Source organism: Pelodiscus sinensis, chromosome 18 (assembly GCF_049634645.1).
Source record: "Pelodiscus sinensis isolate JC-2024 chromosome 18, ASM4963464v1, whole genome shotgun sequence".
Classification (NCBI taxonomy): domain Eukaryota; kingdom Metazoa; phylum Chordata; order Testudines; family Trionychidae; genus Pelodiscus; species Pelodiscus sinensis.
In genome coordinates this window covers 18841132-18860192 of record NC_134728.1, presented here as the reverse complement: position 1 = coordinate 18860192, position 19061 = coordinate 18841132, and the positions used below count along the sequence as shown (strand labels likewise).

At 47.8% G+C, this 19061-nt stretch overlaps 1 protein-coding gene across 2 annotated transcripts in view; it reads right to left on the bottom strand.

Annotated features, from left to right (window-relative positions):
• RIPOR3 (RIPOR family member 3) overlaps positions 1-18848 on the bottom strand; it is a 77074-nt gene extending 58226 nt beyond the window's left edge. The window contains exon 1 of one of the 2 annotated variants that reach the window (XM_075901202.1): positions 18532-18848. The gene's annotated coding sequence lies outside the window, so the exon portion shown is untranslated. Of the gene's footprint in view, positions 1-8195; positions 8345-18531 lie in introns of those variants that run through there. The other variant, XM_075901204.1, reaches the window with a different exon arrangement.
• Between the last annotated feature and the right edge of the window lie 213 nt (positions 18849-19061).

Sequence of the window (19061 nt, the reverse complement as noted above, 5' to 3'; positions counted from 1 at the left end):
ATGAAGTCAGGGTGGAGAGGTCTTATAATTGCAGTTGCAGTACAAATCTGTGCCACTATGTTCTGCATAACTTGTTGTCTCTGTTGTCACACAAAGATTCCTCAGCTATGGTACCTTCCTTATTGGGGACAATAAGGATCTCTGTCAATACAAAAGTGTGTTGTGGGTTTTGTCCTTTCATTTCTATCACACCAATGTACTGCTCCTATCTAATCTTGGTATACACGCTTCTGCCATTTGGAGCTCATAATCTCTTCTGCTGTTACTCCCTGGTTTTATTTGGTTTGGATTTTAATAGGATGAATTTTGCAAATGCCCCAATCCAGTGCTTATAAAACATTTGTCTTAAATGGCCAGATTAAAAGATTTTGCAGAAAAAATAACCAACCACTAATCACACAGCTCTGCTTAAAAACAGATGTTTTACCCCCTTCTATGCTGAACTAATGAGTCAGAAGTTTGGGAAAAACACACCAGACTCGGTAAAAGTTCTGTCCAGATTTTGAGAGTTGCACAAGCATAGTGCTTCCAGACTAAGGGAAGCCTCTCCAGTTTATGCAAACTGTTATAGTTCTATTGACTTCAATGATCTGCCCCTTTGAGTCCTAGATCACATGTATCCCATTGAAGTATTCCCTGTAAATAAGGGAAGCAAGGCTTGGTCTTGTATGGGGAACATCAGTTCAGTAAGCCTGATCCCCAGATAGTATAAACCAGTGGTCCCCAACCTTTTGAGGTTGTCGGGCGCCAGGGGGCGTGGCCATTCGCCCGCCGTGCGCCCGGGGGTGGGGACACTTGCGCGCCCGGGGGCGCCCCCCCCATAGCCGCATGCCCGGGGCCGGGAGGCCCCCCCATAGTCACGCGCCTGGGGCCGGGGCCTCCCCATAGCCACGCGCCCGGGGCCCCCCCATAGCCGCGAGCCCGGGGCCGCCGCTACTCCCCCCCCCCCGCAAGCGCCACGCGCCCAGGGCCGGCGCTTCATCCCCTCCCCCCCGAGCACCTGGCGGGCACATGCAAATGCCCCCGCGGGCGCCATGGCGCCCACGGGCACCGTGTTGGGGACCACGGGTATAAACTGACAGCTTTATTGAAATCAATGGAGCTGCACCAGGGGTGGGAAATAATTTTTGACTGGGAGCCACTTCAGAAATTTTTAAAGTGGCACTGTGCCACCCTGGAAGGGGAGGAGCCTGAAGTAGGAGGCACAGGGACAGGACACTTCTATGTTTCCCCTGCTCAGAGACCCTGATTGCTCTGGGAGTGGGGGAGCGCATGAAGTCTTTGCCCCCGCTTTTCCCCCCAGAGAGAACCACCAGCTGTTCTAAACAGTTGGCGTTTCCCTCAAGGTGTCCCTGCCCTGGCTGTCGGAGACTTCACTCACTCCACCCACCCCCAGGCCAATCAGGCCAAGTCTCCTTCCCTTAGAAGCGCCTCGCTCATTGCAGGATGGGAGGAGACTTTGCACACTCCGCCCACCTCCAGGCCAATCAGAGCCTGGGGGCGGGGGAGTGTGCGAAGTCTCTCGCTCCCTGCCCTCGGGCGCACGGCACTTACAGTCAGCCACCAGGGTTGACTCTACGTGCCACACACTCCCTGGTCCTTAGGCCTTGATTGGCCTGGGGGCAGGGGAGCGGCTGGGCCTCCACGGGCGGAATCAACCAGCTTGGCAGGCCGGATCCACCCACAGAGACCCTTTTGCCCACCCCTGAGCTACACTGATTTATACCAGGTGAGGATCTGGGCCTGCATATGGATTGCATTTAATAGGCAAAACTAAGACTCTTATGCCTATTTTTTAAAGCACATCTTCTAGGGCTAGATGCAACTAAAACTCTGACTGAAGAAATCTGGCCAGATATAAAATTCTTTAAACTACTGCTGTGAATCAGTTGAGTCTTAAATATAAAGTATTTTATGCTGCTAATACAGCAACAGATAAGGTTTCCAGGATCACTACCACTCTGCCCAATCTTGCTTCCATCAAAGTCACTGGGGCTATGTCTACACTGGCGGGTTGTTGTGCCAGAAGTATGCAAATGAGGCTAAGCGTGGAATATCGCTGAGCCTCATTTGCATACCTAATGAGCTGCCATTTTTGCAGAAGAGGCTCTTGCGCTAGAAGGAGCTGTCTACACTACCCCTTCTTGCGCAAGAAAAACCCTCTTGCGCAATGCCATTATGCTGATTATTTTCAGGAATAACGGCATTACGCAAGAGGGTTTTTCTTGCGCAAGAAGGGGCAGCGTAGACAGCTCCTTCTGGCGCAAGAGCCTCTTCCGCAAAATGGTGGCTCATTAGGTATGCAAATGAGGCTCGGCGATATTCCACGCTTAGCCTCATTTGCATACTTCTGGCGCAACAACCCGCCAGTGTAGACATAGCCTGGGAGTTTTGCCATAATTTCAGTGGAAGATTTCTGTAATCATAATTTGGCTTGTGCATTGGAAAAATGCATTTGTTATGGGCTTCTATAGAAAGGATGCATCACCATTTCCCCTAAGATTCATAGTTTAGTGCCTACCTAAAATCCATTCAGCATTTGTCTTTATACATTTCTTATTGACCTGTTTGCTAATACTACAAACAGGGTCTTTGACAAGAAATACTGCCTGCTCCATGAGAACATAACAACAGCAAAAGAAATATTCAGCTTTGCAAAACCAAGTCATTGAAAAGGGTGGGGCAGAAGAAAAATGGGTGGAGAGCAGAGTCGAACAGTTCTGGATTGGAACATCTAGGAGCTACCCAATATAAGTGGTTAATAATGAAAATAAACCTTGGTTGGCTCAGACCCTTTTTCTTCTTAGCTCAGTGCTTATCTTTGTGATGGATGTAGTTAAACAAAGCCCACTTGGAAGAATGCTTAATTGCAAACAATCCACACAAAATGAAATACAATGAGTTACAACTTAAAGGTAATACACGTAACAAGATCTTAAAGCATGATGACTTGGGAAGCAGCTACTAAAAGAATACTATCTATCAAGATGCATGGGGTAGGATTGGGTTTGGCCAGTGGTCAGTTAAAAAGTTATATAAAAACGTGCCTCTTTGTTTCTTTTTGAAGTAAAGAGACCTGATAGATTTGTTTTTAATATATTTTTATTCTGCTGTTTATTTTTAACTAGAAATTCAAGTCTTGTCTGTTCTATTATTTCTGAATTGATATCACAGGCTCCAAAGGATTAAAATCGGAGCAGTTGTAAGGGGACAATCTTTTAAATATCTATTTCACTCAAACATCTGACTTGCAGTTGGGAAAAAAGATCTCTTTGTGACAGATTCAATACTCTTTGCGTATTCAGTTAAGCGCTGAGAAAGTTCCCCACACTAATTCTCTGATCCTCCAAGGAATCCTCTAATTAAAACGAAAAAGATCAGATGTTATGTGCCTGATACTTCCAAGGATATAAAAAAATATGAAAATAAAACTTTATTTAAAAAATCTTGTTGGGATGTCTTTATATATCAAACAGAAGAAATATAGGGCACAATTTCCTCCACAGATTCCCTTTAAGAAGCAAAGAAATGGTAACAGACTTCATAAACTATCATTGTTCTTTTAAAAAGTCCTAATAAACTGAAGAAAAATTGGTTTTCTTGTGATCAGTAGCCACTGTGACAGGAAACTGGACTGGGAGCAAAGAATTGCATATAGAGAACCTCATCAGCTGGCACAAACTCTTCTGCTTATCAATGATTACTAGTGGCAAGACAATGGCCGGAGAAAAATAAAGTTCACATAGGTATCAGACTCTTCTAATTATTTTATCAGTATAAATCACCCAAAACCCAATATAAGAAAAGCCTAAGCACAAGAGAGTCAGTTACAGAGAAGGAAGGAAAATAACTCTAAGTGCTGGACAGAGCTTGCTGACAAATGGGTACAGTGTTTTCAAAAGCGGAACCAGCTAGGATCAACCACCTACAACATGTATTTTAAAAGCTGAAACTAATTTTTAAATGTACCTTGAATTATTATGGATATCATCAGCATACACCAGGGGTGGGCAATAATTTTTGACCAGAGGCCACTCCAAGATGTGGTCGAGGGCCGCTCTTTTCCATGATATTTGTGGAGATGCAGGGTCTGGGATGGAGGTTGGGTGCAGAAGGGAGCTTGGGGTAAGGGACTGGGATGCAGGAGGGAGACTGGAGTCTGGGAGGGAGTTGGAATGAAGCAGGTGGTTGTGACCTACAGCAGGGAACTAGAGGGCAGGGGTTTGGGATGTGACCTAGGGTAGGAGGGGATTGTTATCTGGGGCAGGAGATTGGGGTGCCAGATTTGGGAGGGGGTATAGGTGTAAAAGGGGGACAGAGGATTTAGGTATGTTGAGTGGGGGGGCAAAGAGTTGGGGCAGGAAAGGGCGGGGGTGCCAGAAGCAGGCTGTGGGCAAGAGACTTACTTGTCAGCTGCCAAACTAGCCTTCCTGTCTACAGCACTTAAAACGTTCCAGCCAGCCTGTCTGCCTGCCTGGCCATGTGCTTCATGAATAACTGAGCCCAGGAGAGGGAGCGTGATTCTTCTTAGCTGCCTGTTACTCCAATGAGCAGCTCCCAGGGTACGTCTAGACTACAGGCTTCTGTCGACAGAAGTTTTGTCGACAGATACTGTCGACAAAACTTCTGTCGACAAAGCGCGTCCAGACTACATTGAGTTCTGTCGACAAAGCAAGCTGCTTTTGTCGACATGGTAGTCTGGACGCAAAGGACAGTTTCCATTCAATAACACCTTCTGTCGACAGAAACTCTGTCAACAGAAGGTGTTATTCCTCGTAAAATGAGGTTTACATACGTCAACAAAACTGCTGAGTTCTGTCGACGTTATGTCGACAGAACTCAGCGGTAGTGTGGACGCAGGTATAGTTTTGTCGACAAAAGTCCACTTTTGTCGACAAAACTCTGTAGTCTAGACACACCCCATTGGCCCGTTTCTGCCAGAAACGGGCCAATGGGAATGTGCTGGGGGCAGGGCGGCTCCTAAAACTTCTCCCCTTCCCTCCAGTTTCAAAACAGAAACAGAGCCCGGCAGCTGCATTTCCGCACGGCATATGGGGCTGCGGCGGAGCCTGCCAAGGGCTCCCCGCTACCTCCGTGGACCAGATCCGGTGGCTCGCCAGGCCAGATTCAGCCCGTGGGCCATATATTGCCCAGGCCTGGCATACACTATTAGGGGAATGCACTTCAAAATGGCCTTTAATTTAGCGCGCACAGTCAATAGCACCTCTGTCCCCAAGTCTCTAAAGTCTATGAATCCAATTCTTAATTCCTTTCAGCGCTCAAAACTCTTCCTGCAACCAACAGTTATTCACAATATGGTCATCTGTTCATTGTTTGGCTTTTAAAGAATCCATTCTTAGACCTTACCTACAGTAGAAAGTGTTGTTACTTTAATCATACAAGTGTAGATTTGAAAGGTGTCAGAGCCCTGTGCATTACCACTCCTATTCCCAGTGTCTTACTGGTATAAAAGTACCTATACTCATATAGCTTAGGGAACATCTACATGAGAAACACTATAGAACAAGAATGGACAAGATCCAGTCCTTGGGCCGGATCTGGCCTTCCAAGCTGGTTGATTCAGCCCGCGGCCTGATCTTCTGCTCCCCTGCCCCCAGGCCAATCAAGACCTGAGGGGTGGGGAGTGCGCAAAGTCACTCACTGTTCAAAGCGGCTGGCGGCTCCCTCCCCCTACCATGGGAAACATACATTTTTCAAAAAGAAATGTATTTGAATAAATAAGTAGCTGAGCTGACATAGTTCAACTTTTCCAAACATATTATATTTGGGGTTAAAAAAAAGGATGGGAAATTTCAGACTCAAAGGACAATTTTGAGAAAACTATGCGCACTTGAAATAGAAATTTTAGACACCTACACATCACATCTACTGAAGGGCCCAAAAAAGAGATCTGAACAAACTAGTGGGAAATCTGGATCTGTTTGCAAAAATCACAAATGGTTTTGCCCAAATAGCTGCTGAATGAAAATTCTAGACATCTCCCAACATCTCTGGACATATGAAGATGTGTACATCTCTAGACCTATATTTTATACCTCAAATTCATTTCTAACCCTTCAGACACCAACTGAAATCTGAATTCTTTGCACACATAAAATTCTTATGGAAGTTAATTTAATTGTTATCTGAATAAAGAATGGATGATAACGGGCAGTTTTTTATCTTTATGGCTAATCTCACATGGTAATATACAGGTCTCTCAATTTGCATCACCCTAAATGTGTGATATTGTAAGTGACAGTCCCAAAAATGATGAATCTCAAAAAAAAAAAAAAATCATGCAAGAAACTTAAGATGATGCAGGATTATGTCCATAAGCATAAGTAACTCTGACTATAATTTCAGTTACCTGTTTCCTTATTTTTTATATAAATAATTTTCAGCAACAAAAATGTCTGATATTTAAGAAGTATAGTGATGTCTGAGGGACATGATTATAATAGTAAAATAAAAGTCAGGTTTTAAATGTAATGGAATGGGGAAAAGTTAATTGTTATATGAGATAAACACTTCTTAGTTTAAAGCTTTTAGGCTAATGTCTTCCAGACACACAGATGGAGAAGTTCTATACCAAATATAGAGAGGGTGAAATTCTTACCCTACTGAAGTCAATAGGATGCCATTAGTGTCAATCAGACAAGGATTTCACCTTTGTTTTCAGAGGGAAAATCATTGATGCTGCCTTCTTTAATGCAAGGCTAGTAGGCAAGGAGCAAGGCTTTTCAAAGGCAAGAATAACAAAAAAATGTGAAAGTAGAAGAGCCATTTTTGTGGAGCTTGACCTGTTTACAATCTTCCCAGATGCTTTGGCTGGGCCTACAGGTCTAGAAACTTTTGCCAGTATAGTAACATCAGTTAAGGATGTGATTTGATTTTTAGTACATTTCTATACCAGCAAAAGTCCTACTGCAAATGCAGTTATACTGACACATAAGTGCTTTTGCTGGTTTAGTTTATTTCACTCAGGAAACCAGTATAAGCTATAGCATATATAAACTATACCTGCAAAAGCACTTTTTTTTTTTTTGGTCAACATAAGCTATGTCTACATTTGAATGGTTTGCTGACACAGCTATATCAGCAAACCTTTTCTAGTGTAAACTAGGCCTTCCCAGCTATTTTCCTTGCTGTGCTAACCTAGGCAGTGTGTGCAACTCCTGGATATGTATGCCCCCTCTATGGCAGGTAAAAGCCATGCAGAAGGAGTTAAGTAATCTATGTCACATTTTGCAACGTGAATTTGTAGCAACTGAAAGTAGGGCATGGTGCCTGTGACAGCTGTCCAGTGCTATAGAGATGGTAGCACATATCTGCCTTTCCTCTTTGCACATGACATTTTCATACTCCTGATTACGGATGCAAAATCCTATTTAATGGGTTAACTGGTTAAACATTATGTTTAACCAGTTAACCGATTAAAGGGGAAGTGGGAGGGAGGGCTGGAGTGGCTCTCCCGCCGCAGACAAGAGCCACTCCGGCAAGCCAGCCAGCCACAGCAGCCCCTGCCTGCAGTGTAGGGGCCAGGCCAGGTCCATCACAGACAGGGACCCTGTGGGGCTAGAGCAACCGCCTACCCATGGTGAGTGGGGAGCTGCTCCAGCCCCTCCCAGTTAAGGATGAGGCTTACCAGTAACCAGTTAACCATTCACATCACTACTCCTGATCTTTCCCATGCTGCAACTGACTGCACAAGAAACTCAGTTACATAAATTCCGAGCCTTCTCATATGAGATAAATCAAAGTTATTTCCCATCAACATTCCCTCTTTTCATCAAAATGTATTGTCAACTGTTATAGGTTAGAACGTGTTAGAACTGTCACCATCAAAATCTGGTCTACACTTCCTTATTTTCAAAGAAACAACTGTCATTTGAAATTGCTTCCAAAGCACGTTGCAAGTGGAGCTAAATAAATCAGCTAGCAAAATGCACAGCTTTTCAAGGAAAAAAAGTTTACAAAATCCAGTCAGGATTTAATAAAAATGTCTCTGAGGTGCATAAATCATGTCCTTAATAGCGTATTCTTCAATTTCCAGCCCTGTATGGAGAATCTTAAAATGCTAACAGATGTAGGAAAGGAAAAGTACAATTCTCCCCACTCTTTCTGTCTCATATATACACACATACAAAAAACAACTATAGGCTCTGAAATATGTATACAATTTCTATACTTACCACGATAAAGACTATTCACTTGAAGGTCCTTCTCCCTTTAAATTGTTTCTGTGGCAACACATCTGGTACTGAAACTCTGAGCCAGAATGTTAACAATCTTGGAAGAAGTCAGCTATGTTGTTGTTGTTATTTGTTGTCTGCAAGAATGTGAAGCATAGATAGCTCTGCAGACGCATGTGATCACATACCCTTTTCTGCCTCCACAGCGGCAGAATATTTGCTATTGATTCCCATGCTTAACTATAAAGGACAAGCCTGACATGTTTCTATTATCATTTTAAAAATAACCCCTGGGAATGTAATTTTAATCAAAATTAAGAATGTTTAGTTATCACCATAGCGTACGAGAAAGTCTCATATTATTTCATAGATGAGAGAAACAAAGATCTCTTCCTGATCACAGATACAAGTCTCCTGGATAATGAAGAATCTAGGAATACTTAGTACTTATCATTTTCCAAGGGTTGTATAAGCAAAAACTAATCGGGTACGTCTACACTACAGCGCTAGTTCGAACTAACTTAGTTCGAATTAGTTAATTCGAACTAAGCTAGTTCGAACTAACGCATCTAGAACTAAAAACTAGTTCGAACTAGCGTTTTGCTAGTTCGAACTAGCAAGTCCACATTGAGTGGACTCTGAACAGGGCTTAAGGATGGCCGGAAGCAGTGCCGGCAGGGCATAAAAGGAGGACTTAGAGCATGGAGATGCTGTCTCAGGCTAGCCGAGGGCTGCTCTTAAAGGGTCCCGACCCCCACCCCGGACAGACAGTTCTCAGGGGTTCCCCACTTGCAAAGAAGTTCTGGCTTGGAGTGCCCGGAGTACCCACACTGGGCACATCACAGCACTCGGCCATCAGCCCGGCTGCACTTGCCGCAGGCTGCCATCTGGGGAGAGGGGGCAATCGGGGGGCTGCAGGAGAGCTTCCACCCCCAGAAGCCCGCAGAGCCAGCCCAGTCCTCCCCATCGGGGGCTCGTACCCCATTCCTCCCTCACCTCCTTCCACTTACCCTTCCCTAGCCCCCCTTCTTATTGATGTACAAAATAAAGATAATGTTTCTTCCAACATTGACTCTGTCTTTATTGAACAAAACTGGGGGAGACTGGGAAAAGGAGGTGGGAGAGGGGAAGAGAAAGGCTGGGAGAGGGGAGGGCAACTAAAATGATCAGGGGTTGGGAACAGGTCCCAGATGAAGAGAGGCTACAGAGACTGGGACTGTCCAGCTTAGAAAAGAGGAGATGGAGCGGGGACAGGATAGAGGTCTCTAAAAGCAGGGGTTGAGTGGAGAGGGTGCACACAGAAAAGTTCTTCCTGAGTTCCCATAAAGAAGGACTAGAGGACACCAAAGGAAAGGAATGGGTAGCAGGCTTCAAACTAGTAAGAGAAAGTTGTTCTTCAGAAAGCAAAGAGTTAACCTGCGGAACTCCTTGCTGCAGGAGGCTGTGAAGGCTACAACTAGAACAGAGTTTAAAGGGAAGTGAGATCAAGTCATGGAGGTTGGGTTCATGGAGTGGTCTTAGCCAGGGGGTAGACCACTCCATGTCCCTGCCCAAAGTTTGTGGAAGTCTGGAGAGGGATGGCACGAGACAAATGGCTTGGTCACTGTCTTCAGTCCATCCCCTCCAGGGTCCCTAGGGTTGGCCGCTGTCGGCAGACAGGCTACTGGGCTAGATGGACCTTTGGTCTGACCCAGGACGGCCATTGTAAGCTCAGGGCTCAGGGTCGGGGGTCTCAGTGGACCCCCTTGATTTTCATGCACACCTGCTCCTGGGTGGCCAGGCTGGCAGCTCTTCTGCCCTAGATGGCCACTTTCCTGTGCCTAGTGCGGAGATCGTGGACGAGGTCCACGATGTCCACACTAGCCCAGGAAGGTGCCCGCCTCTTGCGGTCCAGGGCAAGCTCCCGGGAGCCGCCAGCCTGGTCCCGGCAAGAGGGGGTGGGCTGGGGGGCATCGGGTGGGTGGCTCTGTGCCGTGCCAGGTGCAGGGTCTGCTGGGTGGGTGCTGGCAGGCTTGCACCTGGCACGGGCACCGTAGCCAGCCCGTGCCCCTTTAAGGGGTCCGGGGCCGGGAGGGGGGCATAGAGTTTCCCTGGTGTTGGCCAGAGTGGCCACCAGGGAAACCTGGGGAGGGCTAGCCTCCCACTAGTTCGAACTAAAGGGCTACACAGCCCTTAGTTCGAACTAGCTAGTTCGAACTAGGCGTTAGTCCTCGTAAAATGAGGTTTACCTAGTTCGAACTAAGCGCTCCGCTAGTTCGATTCAAATTCGAACTAGCGGAGCACTAGTGTAGCACCTATTAAAGTTAGTTCGAACTAACGTCTGTTAGTTCGAACTAACTTTGTAGTGTAGACATACCCATCCTTACTATACTGCAGCATTATTACCATTTCACAGATGAGAAACCTGAGGCACACAACTTAGGCCAAAATTTTCAAAAGTGCCGAATAATTTTGGTGCCTCTATTTTTGGTTGTTTAGCTTGACACATGTAGGGCATGATTTACTGAGGTGCTGATGAGCACAAATCCCACTGACATTAGCTGGATTTGTGGATATTTGAATGCTACTAAAATGGCTGTGTATCTCAAAGGGTGTGTCTAGACTACACCTCTCTGTCAACAGAGAGATGTAGATTAGGCACGTCGAAATTGCTAATGAAGCCAGGATTTAAATATCCCATGCCTCACTAGCATAAACATGTCCCCCTCTTTTTTTAGAAACAGAGTTTTTTTCAAAAAAACTCAGCAGTCTAGGCACAGCACTATCAAAAATAAACCCTTTTTCAACAGATCCCGTAAACCTCATTTTTTGAGGAATACAGATCCGCGTCTAGACTGCCTTTTTAAAAAAAAACCAAAAAAACCCCTCCATTTTGAAAAAAAGCAGCGGCCATGTTTATGCTCATGAAGCATGGAATATTTAAATCCTGGCTTCATTAGCAATTTGATGTCCATGATTTGCATCCCTCTGTCAACAGAGGGATACAGTCTAGACGTAGCCAAAGAGAACCACCAGAAATTGAAGTCTGTACTCAAAACTGGTAAACAATTTAGAAGTTTAAAAAACAACTAATAGTCTTGCAGCACCTTAGGGTACATCTACACTGTACGGCTATTTTGGGATGCCAGAGGTTTCCCAAAATAGCTGCCCCATGTCTACACAGGCCATCCACTAGTTCAAAATATTTTTCAAAATAATGGGCGCGCTACTTCACCATCCTGCACGAGGGATACAGGATGGCTCGAAATAGCACTTTATTTCGAAATTTGGCACTGTGTAGATGTGCTAAATTTCAAAATAAGCTATTTTGAAATAGTTTCTGAATAAGATATGCAATTTGTGTAACGCAAACTGCGTATCTTATTTTGAGTTTAAGGTGTTGTGTAGACGCACCCTTAGAAATTAACAAAACATGTAGATGGTATCATGAGCTTTCATGGGCACTGAAGAAGTGGGTTTTGCCCATGAAAGCTCATGATACCATCTACATCAGTGGTCCCCAACCTTTAGAGGCTCCCGGGCGCCCGGGGGCGGGAGCGGGGCCACTCACGCACCGGGCGCCCTGGGGCGGGGCCGCATGTCCTGGGGCACGCCAGGGACGGAGATGCCCTTGCACCCGGCACTGGCATGTGCCCCAGGGCCGGGGCCGGGGCCGCCCGAGCGCCTTGTGCCGTGGGCCCGGGGCTGGCGCTGCTGCCCGAGCCTGCGCCTGGGGCCGGCACCAGTGCCGCACGCCCGCATGTGCCCCGGGGCTGGGACCACCCAAGCGCCGCGCACCAGGCGCCGGTGCGTGTCGCGCACCTGGGGCTGGCGCCTCCAGTGTGCCACGCGCTGGGGGCGGGGCCGGCCCAGGTTGTCAGCGGGCACACACAAATGCCCCGGTGGGCACCATGGCGCCCGCGGGCAACACGTAGGGGACCACTGATCTACATGTTTTATTAGTCTCTAAGGGTATGTCTACACTACAAAGTTAGTTCGAACTAACGGACGTTAGTTCGAACTAACTTTAATAGGTGCTACACTAGCGCTCCGCTAGTTCGAATTTGAATCGAACTAGCGGAGCGCTTAGTTCGAACTAGGTAAACCTCATTTTACGAGGACTAACGCCTAGTTCGAACTAGCTAGTTCGAACTAAGGGCTGTGTAGCCCTTTAGTTCGAACTAGTGGGAGGCTAGCCCTCCCCAGGTTTCCCTGGTGGCCACTCTGGCCAACACCAGGGAAACTCTATGCCCCCCTCCCGGCCCCGGACCCCTTAAAGGGGCACGGGCTGGCTACGGTGCCCGTGCCAGGTGCAAGCCTGCCAGCACCCAGCTAGCAGACCCTGCACCTGGCACGGCACAGAGCCACCCACCCGATGCCCCCCAGCCCACCCCCTCTTGCCGGGACCATGCTGGCGGCTCCCGGGAGCTTGCCCTGGACTGCAAGAGGCGGGCACCTTCCTGGGCTAGTGCGGACATTGTGGACCTCGTCCACGATCTCCGCACTAGGCACAGGAAAGTGGCCGTCTAGCGCAGGAGAGCTTCCAGCCTGGCCACCCAGGACCAGGTGTGCATGAAAATCAAGGGGGTCCACTGAGACCCCCGACACTGAGCCCTGAGCTTACAATGGCCGTACTGGGTCAGACCAAAGGTCCATCTAGCCCAGTAGCCTGTCTGCCAACAGCGGCCAACCCTAGGGACCCTGGAGGGGATGGACCGAAGACAATGACCAAGCCATTTGTCTCGTGCCATCCCTCTCCAGCCTTCCACAAACTTTGGGCAGGGACACCACTCCTACCCTCTGGCTAATAGGACTCCATGGACCCAACCTCCATCACTTTATCTCACTTCCCTTTAAACTCTGTTCTAGTTGTAGCCTTCACAGCCTCCTGCAGCAAGGAGTTCCACAGGTTAACTATTTGCTTTGTCAAGAAGAACAACTTTCTCTTACTAGTTTCAAGCCTGCTACCCATTCCTTTCCTTTGGTGTCCTCTAGTCCTTCTTTATGGGAACTCAGGAAGAACTTTTCTGAATGCACCCTCTCCACCCAACCCCTGCTTTTAGAGACCTCTATCCTGTCCCCCCTCCGTCTCCTCTTTTCTAAGCTGAACAGTCCCAGTCTCTGTAGCCTTTCTTCATCTGGGACCTGTTCCCAACCCCTGATCATGTTAGTTGCCCTCCCCTCTCCCAGCCTTTCTCTTCCCCTCTCCCACCTCCTTTTCCCAGTCTCCCCCAGTTTTTTTTCAATAAAGACAGAGTCAATGTTGGAAGAAACGTTATCTTTATTTTGTACATCAATAAGAAGGGGGGCTAAGGAAGGGTAAGTGGAAGGAGGTGAGGGAGGAATGGGGTACGAGCCCCCGATGGGGAGGACTGGGCTGGCTCTGCGGGCTTCTGGGGGTGGAAGCTCTCCTGCAGCCCCCCAATTACTCCCTCTCCCCAGATGGCAGCCTGCGGCAAGTGCAGCCGGGCTGATGGCCGAGTGGTGTGATGTGCCCAGTGTGGGCACTCAGGGCACTCCAAGCCAGGACTGCTTTGCAAGCGGGGCACCACTTAGAACTGTGTGTCCGGGGTGGGGGTCGGGACCCTTTAAGCGCAGCCCTCGGCTAGCCTGAGACAGCATCTCCATGCTCTAAGTCCTCCTTTTATGCCCTGCCGGCACTGCTTCCGGCCATCCTTAAGCCCTGTTCAGAGTCCACTCAATGTGGACTTGCTAGTTCGAACTAGCAAAACGCTAGTTCGAACTAGTTTTTAGTTCTAGATGCGTTAGTTCGAACTAGCTTAGTTCGAATTAACTAATTCGAACTAAGTTAGTTCGAACTAGCGCTGTAGTGTAGACATACCCTTCGATACTGCAAGAATATTTATTGTTTTTTAAGTTTTTCCAGTTACAAACTATCTCAGCTACTCCTCTGAAACTTTAGAAGTTGTACCTCGAGCAACATATTCAAAGTTACACAAAAAGAGCAGGACAGAACCAGGAGCAGAACCCAGTAGCCTTGATTCCTACTCACATACTTTAACCACAAGGCTGTATTTCCTCGGTAGAGATATTTATTCTGATCTTTTCCCATCTTCTTTCCCTATTGGTTGTTATAATTAAGCAGCCTCTCAATAAGTATACTTACCACATAGTTCTGCTCTGAAATATCACTAACGTTTCATCCCAATGACTCTAGGTCAAATTATGGTTTCCCAGTGCCACGAAATCAAATTTGTTCAGTTAACACAGGGCTACTCAACACGCGGCCCATGGACCGCATGCGGCCCACGGCCCTTTTGCATGCGGCCCACGGCCCTTTTGCATGCAGCCTACGGCGCCTTGAGCTGCTTCCTGGGCCACCTGCCTGCTTCATTGCTGGGGCTCCAGCGGCAGCGCAGAGCCGAGTGCCGAGCCACATATCTTTGAGCTGCCGGCCGGCAAGCGGGGGAGCAGGAAGAGGTGGCAGCAGAGCACGCCTGCCGTGTCTGCCACAGCGGCTGCGCCTCTCTGTGAGCAGCACCATGTGGCACGAGTCTGACACAAGCCACGTCTGCGTGGGAGCTGCCGGCTGACGGAGGGGTGGGGAGGAAGCAGCAAAAGGTGCAGCAGAGCACGCCTGCCGCATCTGCCACAGTGGCATTGCCTCCCCGAGCCAGGCTACGTCGGCGCATGCGCAGGAGCTGCTGAGGGCGGCAAGAGGCACATGGCAAGGCAGTGGCAGAGCTGGGCAGCGTTTTAGTAGTTAAATTCCTGGGCTGTCATTGCTCATTAAAAGTGCTGGCATATGGGTGGAAATCAGGTAAACATTGCATTTTATTAATATCAGCAGAACTAACTTAAATGGGGCCTGCATGTTGTGTAGTCTTGCCTTAATCTTTGTATTCAGGCCCGTCAGTGTGAAAGAAGCTATTTGCATATATTTGCAACTGCGCTTAAGTTGTGACCCTCGGCATGTGCGTGGGTATCGTTGTGGCCCACGGGGCTTCCAAAGTTGAGTAGCCCTGAGTTAACAAATAAGGAGATGGATGTTAGGGGTGTATTCTAAGTGCCAGGTTTCTTCAAATTCAGTCTGGGTTTTGATAGGCAAGCTAGGTTCTTTCCACTAACACATTATCACCAGTAACTATGACCCAATGAGGCCCATTAATGATCAAGTTAGGCTGCATTAGAGATTGAGACCCTGAAGCAAAAATTAATGGAGTTGGAACTTAATTCATAATGCAAGGGCCAGAACAGAATCCATTTCTCTTTCACTTAACTTATTGGCTCAGCATCGAGTAGCAGGAGTAAAATACATTGAAAACAAGGATTATTATAGCACACTTAAAATATGTTTTACAATCTTCTAACTTAAAACAGCTGAACCTACTCCTTGTTCACTTAAAATAGAAACTGTATGATTATAGCATTTCCAGCATCAGTGATGAAGAAAACAAAAATAATCAAAGTTTCTTCCATCACTAATGACTGGCTGAATATCAATTTTCCCCTTGCACTTGTACTCCACAGAAATCATGGCTATAGGCCTTCTGTCTGTGAAGACATATTTGTTTAAATATTGGTACTTGGACTGAATCAACTGGCAGCACATGGAAAAGCTAAAAAAGGAAGATAAAATTGGCATTTCGGAAATAGCTTTGTATGTCCCTGTTGTGCTGCTGGAGGCGCCATCTTCAGATCACAATTAAACTCAGGACCCTGAGCATGTGTAAAGAGTAAAGATCTGCAGATGCTTTTGCTCTCTGTATTACTTTGCGTTGTCATTAGTCAGTCATCATACAAAATCTAGTAGAGGGCAAACTACAGTTTGGATAATCACATTCTCGCTATTCACTTCTTTTTAGCCTTAAGACTTTTTAAACCAGACTTTGTACTTTTGGATCATTTAAGCATTGTACCCAAATGTATAGAAACTCTTTATATATTAAATAATTTTAACATTAGCTTTAATAAGCATTGTAAACTAATATTACCTATCTATTTATTGACATTTAGATATATATATAATATCTCCTCTAATTCCAATCCCCCTCTCCTTTGCTCCACCCAAACTTCATAATTAACAACTCACTTTGGGTCCTTCTTGCACATTTAGCTCCTTGCCTTATTCTACACAACTGTCTGTGCCTGGAATTCCCGTCCAGCATTTGTCCTCCATACCTCCACCCTGTCACCCCTCTAGCACTAGTCTACAAGATACATTTCCTATAATCCATCATCTATCCATCATCCAAGTAGATTGGATCCTGTAGGTGCTTTATAATTTTAAAAAGAAGACAACACTTCCCAGATTCTCTTTTGGGAGACTAGAGCCTGCATTTGCAAAGGGACACATTTCAAGGGGAGAATGGCATGGGGCTGGTAAAACAGCAGCTACATGGATCCACTAACAATTTCCCCTTCTGGAGGAAATTTTTAGGGAACACATCAACTCTAGCAATACATTCCCTCACAGTAAAGCCCAAGACAAATCCCATTGTTTGGCCCATGATTCCCAGGTCTTGGTTCTGTCATCCACATACAGTAATTTCTCATTTAACACATGCCCGCTTAACATGTTTTCGCGATAGCACAATTTTTTTTAGGGAACGTTTTTTGAATTATACGACCGTCCCCGGAATAACACAATTTCCCCAGACGTCCTGTTGCTGGCAGCTGCACGGGGCTTCCCCTGCCTCCGTGCAAAGCGGCGGAGGGTTCACCACTCGCCACACCATTCCCCGCTGACTCCCCCTCGCCAGATGCCTTGCCCCCTCTCCTCCGCCCCCACTTGCACACCAGCAGCTGGGTTCCCCCAGCAAGCCCATCGCTGGCGGCTGCGCGGGGCTTCCCCCGCCTCCCTGCAAAGCAGCAGAGGGTTTCATTGGAAAAATTGACCCCGCATAACACATTTTCACTTAACACGATCATTTTCTGAAACATATCTGTAGTGTTAAATGAGGAATTACTGTACAAATATTAAGTGTTTTGCTTCTGCTATAAACTGATTCTAAGGCAAAGCATATGACAGGGAAACTGGAGTTGTCATCCCAGGACAATCCACCAATCTTCTCAATCCAGTATGCTTGCTGTATAACTCATCCTTCAGAAGACCCCACCCTATACCTGGTGAGTTGTGCAATGTCATTTCACTTGCAGGGTATGAGGATCTTTAGTGACTCACTTCTCCAATCCTTGAGCAAACAAGTGGGATTTGACCTGCCATTCAGTAACATCAGGTTCATCCTGTCCTGGTGTGTGGATATGCAACCTCTTCTCTACTCTGCATGCAGGGCATGTGTCACTCACCCAACAAAATGAAATGAAGCACAAAGTAGGTACAGCATGAGGAGGAGCAATAGCAACTCCAAGCTGGAGGTGTGTGTGAGGTGTTCTTCCATCCACCTTCCATTAATCAACACTGTCAAAGAGCTATTTTTAGAGCACATGTCACTATGTTTAATTCCAAATATCCCTTAAGGTGAATAGCTTGTTATTCATCTATATAAATCCTCCTTTTGTTCCTACAAAGTTTTTCACTAATGCATTACAAAAAAATTAATGAAGTCTCATTAATGGGTTTGACAATTATCCCCATTGTACAGCTGGGGAAACTGAGGCACTGAGCAATCAGACTTGCTTCTGTTGCAGAGAATGGACCACAGGCATGCGGAATGCTCTGATCCCCTATGCTTCCCAACGCAAAATACACAACTTTTGTTTTCCCCTGTAGATTGACCTGCCTTATTTCATGATCAGTTCAATTTCCATAGGGCCCAAGTTATTGGAAACATTTTTTACAGTGAATCTAAACGTGATCAAAGGCAAAATGTAACTGGTCTGACCTCCCAAACCCGAATCTGTACTTATAAGCTAACAAAGTCTCCAGGCAGTCAAAAAAGTGCCGTTCAATTGTAACCCGCCTAGGAAATGGCACATCCAAAAGGCAGGCTGGAAGAAACAGGGGCCGGTGCCTCTGCCCTGTTTTTCCACCTGCTGCAGGCAGACACCCACCCCCTCGGGGCTCTCTAGCACGTGCATTTACACCCCCTTCACGTATCCGCGTGTCTCCGGGCACCCCCTGTAGGTGCGTCCGCAGCCCGGCTGTGCCCCTCTTGCAGATGCCTGTACGTGGCTGCCGGGTGACGGTCCCTCTCCCCCGCCCCCGTGCCCGCACATCTCAGAGTGGCTGCGCCCCGGGGCGCATGCACACCCCCTGCAGGTGCATTGACCCCTCCAGCGCCTGCTGGATCTCCCCCCACCCCCATGGAAGCGGCTTTTTTCTTCCGGCGCCCAGGAGTGGGGGTGCCCCCGGGCGGCCCCCTAGCCCTCCCCCCCAGCCCTGCATGGGTCTGTCCTCCTCCCCCAGCCGCGCGGTGGCTCCAGTCCCACCTACCTTCAGCGCGGCCGGGACTGGAGGGACCTGGGCTCGCTGCCTTCCGCTGGGCGTGTGCCGCCGGCTGCCCCGCTCCGCAGCTGGCGCCCTGATAGCCGTCGCCTTATCGCGCCTGCCTGTCCCCGCTCGGGCCGCCCCACTCCCCGGGCTCCGCTTCCAGGAAGCCGCGGCTCTTGGGCTGCTGGATGCGGATCGCCCCTGTCCCGCTCGCTGCCTCGCTCCCTCCCTCCCCCCGCATCCTGGCAGGGGGGCTGGGAAAGTGCGGCGAGGCTCCAGCACATGCCGAGCCTGCGGTCACGGTCCGGACCCTCTGCTATTAATCAGGAAGCATCCCAGGCGCGGGCTGTTTACTCCAGGCCCCACCGTGCTGCAGGCTAATGGCAAACAGGCTGGGCCCTGGTCGGCTCCCTGCCCACCCGCACCCCGTTCCTTCCCCCTTCTCCTTTGGACTTTCCTTCCACTGCCCTTTTCTCTTCTCCTTTCTTCTCCCAATTGTTCTTCCACTTACCCCCTCTCTGATCCTTTGCCAC